Below are 15,947 nucleotides of genomic sequence, written 5' to 3'. Positions count from 1 at the left end.
GCCCAAAACTCAAGGTAAGGCCTCACCAGCACTTTGTGAAGCCTCAGCATCACATCCCTGCTCTTGAAATGAATGCTAACGTTGCACTTGCCTTCCTCACTTCTGACTCAGCCTGGAAGTTAACCTTTAGGTTGTTCTGCACAAGGACTCCCAAGTCCCTTTGCATCTCAGATTTTTTTTAATTTTCTCTCCATTTAGAAAATAATCTGTAAATTTATTTCTACCAAAGTGCATGACCATGCATTTTCCAACTTTGTATTTCATTTGCTACTTTCTTGTCCATTCTCTGTATCTGTCTAAGTCCTTCTGCAGCCTCAACACTACCTGCCCCTCCATGAATCTTTGCATCATCTGCAAACTTGGCAACAAAGTCATCTATTCCATCATCTAAATCATTGATATACAACATAAAAAGAAGTGGTCCCAACACCGGCCCCTGAGTAACACCGCTAGTCACCAGAAACCAATCAGACAAGGATCATTTTATTCCCACTCACTTCCTCCTACCAATCAGCCAATGCTCTAACCATGTTAGTAACTTTCCTGTAATACCATGGGCTCTTAACTTGGTAAGCAGCCTCATGTGTGGCACCTTGTAAAAGGCCTTCTGAAAGTCCAAATATACAATATCCATGCACCCCCTTTAACTATCCTACTTGCAATCACCTCAAAGAATTCCAACAGGTTCATCAAACCATGCTGGCTTTATCCTACCTTGTCCTGTGTCACCAAGTTCTCCATAACCTCATCCTTAACAATTGACTCCAACATCTTCACAACCACTGAGGTCAGGCTAACAGGTCTATAATTTCCTTTCTGCTGCCTTCTTCCTTTCTTAAAGAGTTGAGTGACATTTGCAATTTTACAATCCTCTGGCACCATGAGAATTTTGAAAGATCATTGCTAATGCTTCCACAACCTCTATCGCTACCTCTTTCAGAACTCTAGGGTGCAGCTCATCTGACCTGGGTGACTTACATACCCTTAGGTCTTTCAGCTTTTTGAGAACCTTCTCTCTTGTCATAGTACCTGCACCCACTTCTCTTCCTTCGCACGCTACAACATCTGGCACACTACTAGTGCCTTCCACAGTGAAGAAAGATGCAAAATGCTCATTTAGTTCATCTGCCATCTCCTTGTCACTGTTATTATTTCTCTGGCCTCATTTTTCAGCTGTCCTATATCCACTCTCATCACTCTTATATTTTTTTACATACTTGAAAAAGCTTTTTCTATCTACTTTGAAATTGTTTGCTAGCTTGTTTTCAAGTTTCATCATTTCCCGTCTCTGTAGGTTCTTAAAAATCTTTCCAGTCCTTTATCTTCCAACTAATTTTTTGTTTTGTTGTATGTCTTCTCTTTTGTTTTTACATTAGCTTTGAAGATAGGTGGTGTTTAGCTTATGCCAAACATAGTGTTTAGTCTGATGGCCTAATAGCTCAACTTTTGTTTCATCAGACCATAGAACCTCCTTCCAGCTGACTTCAGAGTCTCCCACATGTCTTCTGGCAAACTCTAACTGAGATTTCATGTGAGTTTTATCGTCATCATCTCCACATATCATCAAAAGCACACCATCCCTACTATGAAGCGTGGTGGTGACTGCATCATTCTGTGGGGATGCTTCACTGCAGCAAGCCCTGGAAGTTTTGAGAAGGTAGTTGGTAAAATGAATGCAGCAAGATGCAGCTGAATCCTGGAGAAAAACCTGATGCAGTCTGCAAGAGAACTGCGACTTGGGAGAAGATTTGTTTTCCAGCAAGACAATGATTCCAAGCATTAAGCCAAAACTACACAAACAACAAACTTAATGTCCTGGAGTGGCCAGTCAGAGTCCAGACCTTAATCCAATTCAGAATCTGTGGTTGAACTTGAAAAGGGCTGTTCTCTCATGATCCTCATGCAATCTGACAGAGCATGAGCAGTTTTGTAAAGAAGAATGGCAAAAAATTGCAGTGAACATATGTGCAAAGCTGATAGAGACCTATCCACACAGACTGCCAAAGGTGCATCTACTAAATACTCACTTGAAGTGGGTGAGTAATTATACAATTAATTATTTAGTGTTTAACAATTGTAAAAAAAATTAGACCTATTTGTTTTCACTTTGACACAAAAGAGTCTTTTTGTTGATCAACGTCAAAAAAGCCAAATTACATCCACTGTGATTCCATACTATAAAACATGAAAACATCTGGGGGAGTGAGTACTTTTTATAGGCTAAGTCCCCTGGACCAGATAGTATATACCCCAGGGTATATCGAGAGATTGTAAAGACTTTGGTAATGATCTTTCAAAAATCAATTGATTCTGGAATGCTTCTAGAGGAATGTAAAATTGCAAGTGTCTCTCCACTCTTAAAGAAGGGAGGCAGGGAGAAGAAAAGAAATGATAGGCCAATTGTTCTGACTTCAGTGGTTGGGAAGATGTTGGAGTCAATTGTTAAGGATGGCTTTAGGGTATTTGGAGGCTCATGATAAAGTAGGCCACTGTCAGCATGGTTTGCTCAAGGGAAAATCTTGATTGACAGATCTGTTGGAAGTTTTTGAAGAAATAAAAACAGGATAGACAAAGGAGAATTGATGGATGTTGTGTCCTTGGATTTTCAAAAAGCCTTTGACAAGGGGCCACACATGAGCCTTTTTAACAAATTAGGAACCCATGGTTTTACAGGAGAGATACTAGCATGGATTGAGCATTGCCTGATTATCTTTATGCAAAGAGTGGGAGTAAAGGGAACCTTTTCTGGTTGGCTGCCAGTGACTAGTGCTGTTCCACAGGGGTCTGTGTTGGGACTGCTTCTTTTTAAGTTATACATCAATGATTTGGATGATTGAATTGATAACCTTGTGGCCAATTTTGCAGATGATATGAAAATAGGTGAAGGGGTAGGTGGTTTTGAGGAAGTAAAGAGGCTACAGAAGGACAGATTAGAGGTGCAAAGAAGTGGAAGATGGAATACATAGTTGGAAAGTATATGGTCATGCACCTTGGTAGAAATAATAAAAGTGTAGACTACTTTGTAAATGGAGAGAAAATTCAAAACTTTGTGGTGCAAAGGGACTTGGGAGTACTTGTGCAGGATTCCCGAAAGAGTAATTTGTCATTTGAGTCAATGGTGAGGAAGGCAAATGTGATGTTAGCATTCATTTCAAGAGGACTAGAATGTAAAAACATGGATGCAATGCTGAGGCTTTATCTGGCACTTGGAGTATTGTGAGCAATTTTGGGCTGCTTGCCTAAGAAAGGATGTGCTAACATTGGAGAGGGTTCAAAAGAGGTTCACCAAAATGATTCCGGGATTGAGGGCCTTGACTCACTGGAAGTCAGAAGGATGAGGAGTGACCTCATTGAAACCTATGGAACGCTGAAAGGCCTTGATTGAGTAGATGTGGAGTGGTGAGGGAGTCTAAGACAAGAGGACAAAACCTCAGAGTAGAGAGGTGTCCTTTTAGAATGGAGGTGAGGAGGAAATCTTTTAGCCAGAGAATGGTGAATCTGTGGAAATTGTTGCCACGGTTGGCTCTGAAGGCCAGTTCGTTGGGTAGACTTAAGGCAGAGGCTGATAGAATCCTGATTAGTCAGGGCATGAAGGGATACGGGGAGAAGGCAGGAGATTGGAGTTCAGAGGGCAAATGGATCAGCCATGATGGTATGGTGGAGAAGAATCACTGGGCCAAGTGGTTTAATTATGCTCCTATATTTAATGGTCATATGGTCACTCATCTTTCCTGGTGGCCACCTAACTACAGTCCATATTTACCCTACTCATTAGGAGTGACATATTCATGAAAGCTCTTGCCTATAATGCTCTCAGATGGATCTAAGTTCATTCAATTACAGCTCCACTTCCTTAATACAGTCTGCAGCAGATCGTGCACTTCTACTGGGTAAGCAAACAGGGACAATAGCAGTCTCCCTGATTTCCCACATTCCACAGGAGGTGCACACCATGATCCAACCATTGTAATAGGAAGAGTACCTTTAAGGAAAATCTCAACTGCTCTTACCTGTTCCTCTGCTCAACTTCTCTCTCACTGAAACCTGACGAACCAAAAACCTCAATATTTATACTCAAATGCAGCTCACACATGGTCACTTCCAAAATGGCTACTCTGCAAGAGCCTGCATCCCTTTTATACCCTTGAAACAATTTTTAAACGTTCCTGACTCCTTCCCTCTGCTGCTAATGCTACAGGTACTGGGGGTTGAGGAAAGCAAATTTGTCATTGAAAATGCAGGAGATTCTTCAGATGCTGGAAGTAAAACTCACACAAAAGGTAAAATCTTTAAAAAGCAACAAAGTACCTCTAAGTGGGCACTAAAGAAAGGGAAGCTAGATTATGAAAATAAACTAGCACAAGATATAAAAATGGATAGTAAGCATTTTTATATTATATAAAGCAAAAAAGAGTGGCTAAAGTGAATGTTGGTCCCTTGGAGGACGAGAAGGGGGAATTGATATTGGGTAATGAGGAAGTGGCCGAGGCTTTGAATGACTATTTTCTCTTGGTCTTCACAGGGGAGGACCAACAGCAGAGGATTGGGATACATGGGTGTTTCTCTGGTTGGCAACCAATGGTGAGCAGTGTGCTGCAGGCATCAGTGCTGGGCCTGCAACTGTTCATAATATACATTAATGAACTGGAAGAGGGGGCCACCTGTAGTGTATCTATGTTTGCTGATGATACTAAACTGAGTGGAAAAGCAAATTGTGCAGAAGATATGGAGAGTCTGGAGAGAGATATAGATTGGTTAACTGAGTGGGCAAGGGTCTAACAGACGGAATACAATGTTTATAAATCCGAGTTTATCCACTGCGGAAGAAAAAAAGGAAAGAGCTGATTAATATTTAAATGGTAAAAAGCTGTAGTATGTTGATGTGCAGAGGGACTTGGGAGTGCTTCTGCATGAATCACAAAAGGTTACCTTGCAGGTGCAGCAGGCTATCAAGAAGGCAAATGAAATGTTGGTCTTCATGGCTAGAGTAATTGAATTTAAGAGCAAGGATGTTATGCTACAATTGTGCAGGGCACTGGTGAGGCCACACCTGGAATACTGCATGCAGTTTTGGTTTCCTTACTTGAAGAAGGATATACTGGCTTTGGAGGTAGTGTAGAGGAGGCTCACCAGGTTGACTCCAGAGATGTGGAGTTTAGATTATGAGGAGAGATTGAGTCACCTGGGACTGTACTCACTGGAATTTAGAAAAATGAGAAGAGATCTTATTGAAGCATATTAAATTATGAAAGGGATAGATAAGATGGAGGCAAAAAAGTTGTTTCCACTGGTAGGTGAGACTAGAACTAGGGATGTAGCCTCAAGATTCGGGGGAGTAGAGTTAGGACGGAGATGAGGAGGAACTGCTTTTCCCAGAGAGTTGTGTATCTGTGGAATTCTCTGCCCAATGAAGCAGTGGAGGCTTCCTCAGCAAATATATTTAAGACAAGGTTGGATAGATTTTTGCACAGTAGGGAAATTAAGGGTTATAGGGAAAAGGTAGGTAGGTGGAGATGAGTCCATGGCCAGCTCAGCCATGATCTTGTTAAATGGTGGAGCAGGCTTGATGGGCCAAGTAGCCTACTCCTCCTCCTGTTATGTAAATACTGGAGAAACTCAGCAGGTCAGGCAGCAATTCGGGAGAGGAATAAACAGTTGACATTTCAGGCCGAGACCCTTCATCAGGAATGCTTCGCACTTGAAGAGTTGTTGAGGTTCAGTCATGAATTTCATGCTAAAGGTAGGTTGTTAGAATTCTGGGTATTAACAGAGAGTCAGGGGATGAGGGGCAATACAGGTAAATGGCCTTGAGTTTGAAGATCAGCTGTGATCTTGATAAATGGAAAACCTGGTTAGAAGGGTTGAGTGGATGACTGGTGATTCTATTTTCTTTTATTTGATATGGGGTGTATGATACCCACTCAAACCCAGTAACCAATAGCTTTACGTCATGTGTTCACCATCTGTGGGGTCCTTTTGTAAAGATCGTCCCAAAAGTTTGACGTTAACAGCCAAAGATGAAATAACAGATTGCAATAGTAACGGTGGCATCAATTGTTTGCTTTATAAAGGAAATCATGTCCGATTTGCCTTGCCATAACACTGGCCTTTCTATATCGGTATTCACTGCTTTACAGTTTTAGAAAATATCACACGTCAACATCACTCCAAACTCCCAGGTGACTGAATAAAATAGAATAAAATAAAATAGTGGGGTCTGATAATGCACTGAGCAAAGGTATCACCTCAGAAGCAGGTCAAGGTCAGATCAATCACCATCTTACTGAATGATAAACAGCTTCTAGTTGTATCATAGCCTTCTGCTGCTCCTGTTTCTTGTTCTCTTCAGAGAATATAGCAGCCATTCATCATGAAGTATGAAAAGGAACTAGCAGCTTCCAGGTCTCTCAGTACTTGGGAGAAGCCTCTTAAAAGTGGAAAACCATTCCAAGATGCTTATCAAAACTGAAATAAAATTACATTCAAACCAGACCCTTCAGGCTAAATGGTGCTTTGTTGGTTCTGTCTCAGTCCATGATGACTGTGATAATGACCTAACTAATTTCATCTTCCTGCATAAGGTTCTCTGCCCTTTAATATTTTTGTCTAAATGCTTCTTAAATGTTGCTTTCACATTTGCCTTTCTCATCTCCACTAGCATCATGTTCCAAGCACTTACAGACTTGTCTCACCCTTACCTTCTAGTATTTGATATTTCCAGCCTGGAAAAAGACTGATATCGGTCCTATCTACAGTATGTCTCTCATAATATCACACACATCCTTCAGCGTTCCTAAGAAGCAATCCAATTCATCCATCGTCTCCTGGGTTGTAGTGCTAATACATTACAATCCAGGCAACATCCTTTTTTATTTTTATTTAGAGATTCAGTATGGTGAAAGGCCCTTCAGCCCATCAAGCCCATGCTGCCCAATTTCACACATGTGACCAATTGACCTAATAACCCATACTCCTTTGGAATATGGAAGGAAACCAGATTACCAAGAGGAAACCCATGTGGTCACAGGGAGATCGTATAAACTCCTTGTAGATGTCAGTGGGAACTGAATCCCAGTCACTGACATTCTGATAGCATTACATTAACCACTATGCTACTACCCAGAAACACTACAGAACCACTAAGTTCCCGATGAACCTCCTCTGCACTTTTCCACAGCCTTCCTAACACATAGTAATCAGAACTATACACAATATTCCACATATTGCCTTAACATAAAGCTTTAGAAAGACTCAAGATGACTTGCCAACTTTTATAACCCGGACTGAAGAAGAGTCGAAGGGTAACAGCTGTTCCTGAACCTGCTGGTTGGGACCTAAGGCTCCTGTACCTGCTGCCTGAAGGTAGTAGCATCTTATAAACTATAACATATGGTTTGAGTCCTCAAGCTTGTGCTGCTGACTCCGTATTCTATTCAACGCCATTGTTACAAAGCAGACACATTGCTCTTTCCTGTCCAGCAAGATCATAGCACACACACAAACAGGCACACGCACACTAGTGCACATACATGCACGCATGCACACATGCACACCAAACACACGTGCACCTACACACACACACACACACACACACACACACACACACAGATGTACAGAGCAGACTGTCTATATGCTGTATCATTTGCCTATCATCATGATTTGTGTCTCCTCCAAGAGGACCACAACCTTGCGTGCCTCAATGAACCAGAGAGCAATGTTGGCTGGAGTCAGGGCTTCGTGCTTTAACTCTTGGTCGGGTCACCCATGCCAAATAGGTCAGATGGTAGAGGCCAGATTAAGAGTGATCCAAGGGACTTACAGCTTCAGGGGTTCAGCTGAAGGCTAACAACCCTGACTGGTAAAACAAAAGTATTCCAGAAACAGCAATGACAAATGGTACTATATCTGGGTGCGACTGTATGGACAGACAAAGCTGGAGGACCTACATTAATGCCCTAAACACCAGTGGTGAACGGGCAGAACTCCCAATATTTGTATCTCCTTAAGGTAAAGCACTTTTCCCGTGCTTTGCCACATTAGAATTGCTATATACGGGGTGTTATTGTAGCCCTCTCTGAAGTAACAAAGAACTCTCACTCAGTACAATGAAAACTTTCATAATGACATTACTCAGCAACTTTCCCACTGGGCAATTGCTGCTGACATAAGCATATGCGGTCAGAGATTGAGAAGAGTTGAAAGTGTGGCACTGATTCAGAACAGGAGATAGTCAGGCTCCTGTATGCTGTGTGACTAATGGTTTGCCACTTTTCCAAATGCTGTGTAAGATATGTGACATCAGTCACTGTAATCCTTTTAACAGACTATATACTATGTACTTCCACTAACAAAATATTGTACCATTCCCATTCCCATTCTGTGGTGCATCAGGTAGTGCGGCTTTGCAGCTCTATTGAGCTGAGTTCAATCCTGATCCCAGAAGGTGTCTGGATGCAGTTTAGTGTTAGAGCATAACACCATAATACATCGGAGCAGAATAAAGCCATAACTTTTGATGCCCTTATTAATTAAGAACCTATCAACCTCTACTTTAAATATACCCAATGACTTGGTCCCGAGAACTGCCTGTGGCAATGAATTCCACAGACTTACCACCCTCTGGCTAAAGATATTCCTACTCATCTCTGTTTGAAGGGGAGATGCTTCTATTCTGAGGTTCTACCATCTGGTCATATGATCACTTTATACGTGAAGTCAGCACTTTGTTTCTTAACATCCTTGTCAGCAAAATCTAGCAATTTTGGATCTTAAATTACTAAATGGCAATAAATTATAAACATTTGATTTGGAACTATTTTCCCATAGTCTTCCCTTTCAAGGTATTGAATTCTGGTTGTAATTGCTATGGTAACTTTTCCAATTATCTTTCTTCTTAGACGAGCTAAGATGGCACCGCTCAATTGATTGGAGGTCTGAGGTCGGTGAGTTCCCTAAATTGAGGCCCGTGGTCAGTTGGCAGGACCTGAGTTTGGAGATCTGTAATTGGTGAGTCCTGGGGTCAAAGTTTGGGGATTAAGGAGTCCCGAGGTCAAAGTGCGAGTCTGTCAAATTTGGCAATGAATTCCGGATTCCCCACCCTCTGGCTACAGGAATTCCTCCCAATCTTTGTTCTAAAAGGATGTCCTTCTATCCTGAGGCTGTGACCTCTAGTCCTAGACTCCCTCACAAAAGGAAATATCCTCTCCACATCCAGCTTGTCGGCCTTCTCATTGTGACAGTGTGGGTTTTTCCCAGGGTGCTCTGTTCATGCCACGAGGTGTTTGTTCAGCCCCTGACACGTAGGTAAGCAGTGGAATCTGGGAGAAATTGATGGGAATGTTGGAACAAAATACGGGATTGTTAACACAAGAGATGCTGCAGATGCTGGAAATCCAAAATAACACACATAAAATGCTGGAGAAACTCAGTAAGGCAGGCTGCATCAAAGGAGAGGAATCAAGACTCAATGTTTCAGGCTGAGACCCTTCATCAGGATATAGAATCAGGGGAAGGTTGGTGTAAATGGCTGCTTGATGGTTGGTACAGATTTGGTAGGTAAAAGGGCTGCATGCTGCATGGCACTGTGACCTCAGAATATTATGGGACATGTGGCTTCTGCAAGATGAAACTATCAAAACTTTTAACTGCAGAGAGAGAGATGAGCAGACATGATGGGGGTGGGAGACCGTTTGTGTTGGAGTGCAGATGAAAGTTAGTCCGCTAAAAGAATATTTCTAAAAACAAATCGGAGAGGGAATTAAGCAAGAAAGAAATTGAAAATGAGAACAGCAGCCTTGTTGGTGAAGGGTAAAATAAAGGAGGTTACCTGAAAATGGACAATTAAATACAGACTCAATAGATTGCAATTTGCCCTGTTGGAGGATGTACTGACCTTACCTTGGAGAAGCTGAATTCGATGCTCAGTATACGGTCAAGGTGATGCCGAGCTGCAGTCTCCGCCAAGGTCATGGCTCAAACTTAGCTGTCCTTTTTGAAGTTTATAGGAATGTGTTGGGGACAGGGAGGGCAGCTAGGATCAGGTTGGGGCTTAGGAATAGGAATTTAGAAGAGTTAGAGGTCAGGCAAATTAGTTGATGAGTTCGCAGAGCAAATCCAAATAAGTGACCCCACATCCCCCTCACTCCCCTCAGCTTCCAGCTGCCTGTCATTTCACTTTATCGGACCATTTCCAATCTGCTTACAGTCTCCTACACGTCACAAGGGCCAATGCGTGCTTGAGGGGTCCACAACCCAGCTTTCACCTGGGCACGTTCTTAGCGAAAGGCAACAAAGGATCAGTCAGACCAGGTACAAGAACCTGAACACGGGTTCAGTGATGTTGCGTTTGATTCTGTCTCCATTACCAGTTCATATTGGTCACAAATACTCATCAATCTGCAGACTGACAATGGGTCCAAGCAGAAGATAGCAAAGATTTCCATGTACAGGAAGGCTTTGACTGAGTGTCTCGGCTGCTTGGGACTGTTCCTTTACATCTCCGAATACAACTCTTAAAGGACACAGGAGAAATGAGAGATTTGCCAGATTCCAGATTTTATCTGGAATTTGCTCTGTGAATCTGTGAATTTGCTCTGTTGATGAAGGAAACAGCATTATGAAGGACCCCACGCACCCCTCATACAATCTCTTCTCCCTCCTGCCGTCCGGGAAAAGGCACCGAAGCATTCGGTCTCTCACGACCAGGCTATGTAACAGTTTCTTCCCCCAAGCTATCAGACTCCTCAATACCCGAAGCCTGGACTGACACCTTACTGCCCTGTTGTCCTGCTTATTATTTATTGTAATGCCTGCACTGTTTTTGTGCACTTTATGCAGTCCAGTGTGGGTCTGTAGTCCAGTGTAGCTTTCTCTGTGTGTTTTTTTTTACGTAGTTCAGTCTAGTTTTTGTACTGTGTCATGTAACACCATGGTCCTGAAAAACGTTGTCTCATTTTTACTATGCAGTGCCAGCAGTTATGGTCGAAATGACAATAAAAGTTGACTTGACTTGATTTGTTGTATCCAGTTTTCGAGGTTTAGGTGTGCAATGTGTTTGACACACCTGCAGATGGAGCTCTGTGGTTGTGGTTGTGACTGGACAGCTCTGTGGTCTTCTTGTTGGTGTTTCGAGTATTCACAGTCAGATCCACCAGCCTCACCTTCTCTGACTGCTGCCTCCTACTGGCCGAGAGATACAGGATTATCGACCAGCTTGTAAAACAGGGAAGCTGGATGTGAAACCACTCAGTACATTGAGAATCATAAAGGGTTTATCAAGGTGATACAGTTAAAAACTTCTTGAGTCCCTTGTGCACTGGTGGAAAACAATCATGTGTTTAGAATCATAGAAGGATTATAGGTCACTACAGCACAGAAACAGGCCCTTCAGCCCATCTAGTCCATGCCAAGTTATAAACTTGTCTTGTCCCATTGACCTGCACCTGGACCATATCCCACCATTCCTCTCCCATCCATGTACCTGTCCAAATTTCTCTTAAATGTTGAAATTGAACCCATATCCACCACATCTGTTGGTAGCTTGTTCCATCCATCTCACGTTCCCTTAAACATTTCATTTTTCACCCATAACCTATCCACGTCAAGAGCCAAAGTAAATTTGTCATCAAAGTACATACTGCACTGTGCAAAAATCTTAGGCACATATACAGGTATATATAGCTAGGGTGCCTAAGACTTTTGCACAGTACTGTTCTAATTTTATGTATTGCACTGTACTCCTGCAAAAAAAAAAATTCATGACATGTGAGCGTTGATAAACCTGATTCTGCTATGTGTCTCTATTGTAGATTGACAGTGGGAGGGATGCAGGGAGAGGGAAATCATGGTTGGGAAAAGTGGAAGGGAGAGGGGAGGGAGTAGGGAGCACCAGAGGGACATTCTTTAATGATTTATAAACCAATTGTTCAGAATCAAATGATCTTGCCTGGTGTCTCAGCAATGGCATGTCTGCAGCTGTGTCACCCCCCTGCCCCTGGTGCTTCTTCTCTGTCACCAATACCACACCCTTCTCTGCGGTGCTCCACCCTCAACATTTTCAACATACTTTTCACCTGCCAGATTTAGAAGGTGTGTGTGTGTGTGTGTGTATACAACTAAAATTTTTGTTCAGTACTGTATTACATGTATTGTGAATGCCCGCAAGATAATAAATCTTAGGATAATATATGGTGACATTGATAATAAATTTGAACTTTGAACGCTGAACTTTAATTGGTCTTTCTTGTAAAGAGATTCAATGGTTTTTCTCTGTGATGTCAGGCTAACCGCCCTGTACTTCCTCTTTTGCTCTTCTTTCTTAACTTAAGGAGCTACATTTGCTACTTTCCAATCTGTGAATTTTTCCAGGATTAATGGACCAGTGTATTTGCCATTGCCATATTCATCTCCTCCAAAACCTTGGGATGCAGCTCATCAGAATCCAAGGATTTGTCTCAACTTTTTCAGTGAAGATAGTCATAAAATACTTACTTAAGAACATAAGGAGTCGGCCCTCTGGCCTGTCGAGCCTGCTCCACCATTCAATAAGTTCATAGCTGATCTGGCCATGGACTCAGCTCCATCTGCCTGCCTTTCCACATAACCCTTATTTCCCCTTTTGTGCTAAGTTTTATCTATCTGAGTGAAATATAGTTAATGAGGTAACCTCTACTGCTTCCCTGGACAGATAATTCCACAGATTCACCACTCTCCTGGAAAAGCACTTTCTCTTCAACTCTATCCTGTATCTACTCCTCTAACCATGAAGCTACTGTATGTCCCCTAGCTCTAGTCTCACTTACCAGTGGAAACGACTTTCCTACCTCTATGCTATCCGTCTCTATCATAATTTTATATGTTTCTAAAAGATCCCCCTCATTCTTCTGAAATCCAGCGAGTCCCAGTTTACTCAATTACTCCTCAGAGGCTGACCTCCTCATCTCCAGAATCAACCTAGTGAAACTCCTCTGCACCATCTCCAATATCGGTAAGTCTTTCCTCAAGTAAGGAGACCAGAATTGCATGCAGTAGTGCAGTTGTAGCCTCACCAGTACCCTGCACAGTTGCAGTATAACCTCCCTGCTCTTAAATTAAATCCCTCTAGCAATGAAGGCCAACATTTGCCTTCTTGATAACCTGTTGTACCTGCAAATCAACCTTTTGTGATTCATGCATAAGCACCCTCAAGTATCTATGCCCAACAGCATGCTGTAATCTTTGACCATCTTTCATTTAAGTAACAATCTGGTCTTCTATCCCTGTGGCACTCTGTTCATCTGACTGCCAACCTGAGAAATACCTATTTTAGATTCTTGTATTTTGCCTACATCCTTTCATAAAAAGTGGCATGACATTTGCTGTTTTCCAATCTACCAGGACCTGCCCAGAGTACAGAGAATTTTAGTAAGTTATCACAAGCACATCTATTATAACTTCTGGCATCTCTTTCAGTAAGCTGAATACAATCCAGGTGAATTGGTGAAGGATACTGGTGAGGGTGACAGCAGAACAGAGATGGCTGAAATTTCTGGGTATAATTCACAAGGTGCAGGAAAGGGCATATAAGGTAGCAAACGTGAGTAGAAAGTTGGTTGATTGGAAAGCTTTTAAAATCCAACAAAAGGCAACCAACACAGCTATTAGGTGAAATATGAGGGCAAGCTAGCCAATAATGTATTGCGGGATACTAAAAGTATTTCCAATTTTATAAAGACTAAAAGGGGGTTGAGAATTGATATTGAACCACTGGAAGGCGTAGCTGGTGAGGCAGTAATGGGGAACAAAGGAATGTCAGATGAACTTAATGGATACTTTGCATCAGTCTTCACTGTGGAAGACACTAGCAGTGTGCCAGAGGTCTGTGAGTGTCAGGGAACAGGAATGATTACAATTACAAAGGAAAATGTGTTAGGCAAACTCAAAGGTCTTAAGATAGATAAATCACCTGGACCAGATGGAATTACTGAAGAAAATACAGATATATGGTCATGATCTTTCAAGAATCACTTGATTCTGGCATGGTCCAGGAGGACTGGAAAGATTGCAACTGTCACTCCACTCTTTAAAAGGGGAGGAAGGTAAAAGAAAGGAAATTATTGGCCAGTTAGCCTAACATCAGAGGTTGGAAAAGCGTTCGAGTCTATTATTAAGGATGTGCTTTTGGTGTTCTTGGAGACTAATGATAAAGTAGATCAAAGTTGGCATGTTTTCTGTGAAGGGAAATCTTGTCTGACAAATAGAACATAGAACATAGAATAGTACAGCACATTACAGGCCCTTCGGCCCACAATGTTGTGCCGACCTTCCAACCCTGCCTCCCATATAACCCCCCACCTTAAATTCCTCCATATACCTGTCTAGTAGTCTCTTAAACTTCACTAGTGTATCTGCCTCCACCACTGACTCAGGCAGTGCATTCCACACACCAACCACTCTCTGACTGAGGCACTGGCTGTCCGCTTTATCTAGATAGACATGGGTTAAGGGTGAAGGGGGAAAAGTTTAAAAGGAACTTTAGGGGGAGTTCTTCACACAGAGAGTGGTGTGAGTGTGGAAGGAGCTGCCAGATGAAGTGGTAAACATTTAAGAAAAACTTGGACAGGCACATGGATGAGAGGTGTATAGAGGGATATGGTCCATGTGCAGGTCAGTGGGACTAGGCAGAAAAATGGTTCAGCACAGCCAAGAAGGGCCAAAAGGCCTGTTTCTGTGCTGTAATATTCTATGGTTCTACGGTTACCCAAAACCCTCTACTTATCTAAGCTCCATGTACCTATCGAGGAGTCTCCTAAAAGACCTTATCTTATCCACCTCCACCACCGTCACCAGCAAACCATTCTGCGCACTCACCACTCTCTGCATAAAAAGCATCCTGACATCTCCACTGTACCTACTTCCAATCACCTTAAAACTATGCCCTCTGATGTTAGCCGTTTCAGCCCTGGGAAAAAGCCTCTGACTATCCACATGATCAACAACTCTCATCATCTTATACCCCTCCATCAGGTCACCTCTCATCCTCCGTCATTCCAAGGATAAAGGCTGAGTTCACTCAACTTATTCTTATAAGGCATGCTCCCCAATCCAGGCAACATCCTTGTAAATCTCCTCTGCTCCCTTTCTGTGGCTTCCACAACCTTCCTGTAGTGAGGCATCCAGAACTGAGCACAGTACTCCAAGTGGGGTCTGACCAGGGTCCTATGTAGCTGCAACATTACCTCTCGGCTCCTAAACTCAATCCCATGATTGATGAAGGCCAGTGTACCATATTCCTTCTTAACCACCTGAGTCAACCTGTGCAGCAGCTTTGAGTGTCCTATGCACTCATACCCCAAGATTCCTCTGATCCTCCACACTGCCAAGAGTCTTACCATTAATACTATATTCTGCCATCATAACTTCACCTACCAAAATGAACAACCTCACACTTACCTGGGTTGAACTCCATTTGCCACTTCTCAGCCCAGTTTTGCATTCTATCAATGTCCTACTGTAACCTCTGACAGCCCTCTACACTATCCACAACACCTCCAACCTTTGCGTCATCAGCAAATTTACTAACCCATCCCTCCACTTCCTCAGCCAGGTTATTTATAAAAATCACAAAGAGTAGGGGTTCCAGAACAGATCGCTGAGACATACCACTGGTGACCGACCTCCATGCAGAATATGACCTGTCTACAACCACACTGTGCCTTCTGTGGGCAAGCCAGTTCTAGATCCACAAAGCAATGTCCCCTTGGATACCATGCCTCCTTACTTTCTCAATAAGCCTTGCATGAGGTATCTTATCAAATGCCTTGCTGAAATCCATATACACTACATCTACTGCTCTACCTTCATCAATGTGTTTAGTTACATCCTCAAAAAAATTCAATCAGGCTCGGAAAGCACGACCTGCCCTTCACAAAGGCATGCTGACTATTCCTATGCTTCTCCAAATGTTCATA

This window comes from Hypanus sabinus, chromosome 3, assembly GCF_030144855.1.
Source record: "Hypanus sabinus isolate sHypSab1 chromosome 3, sHypSab1.hap1, whole genome shotgun sequence".
Lineage (NCBI taxonomy): Eukaryota > Metazoa > Chordata > Chondrichthyes > Myliobatiformes > Dasyatidae > Hypanus > Hypanus sabinus.
This window is presented reverse-complemented; position numbering follows the sequence as displayed.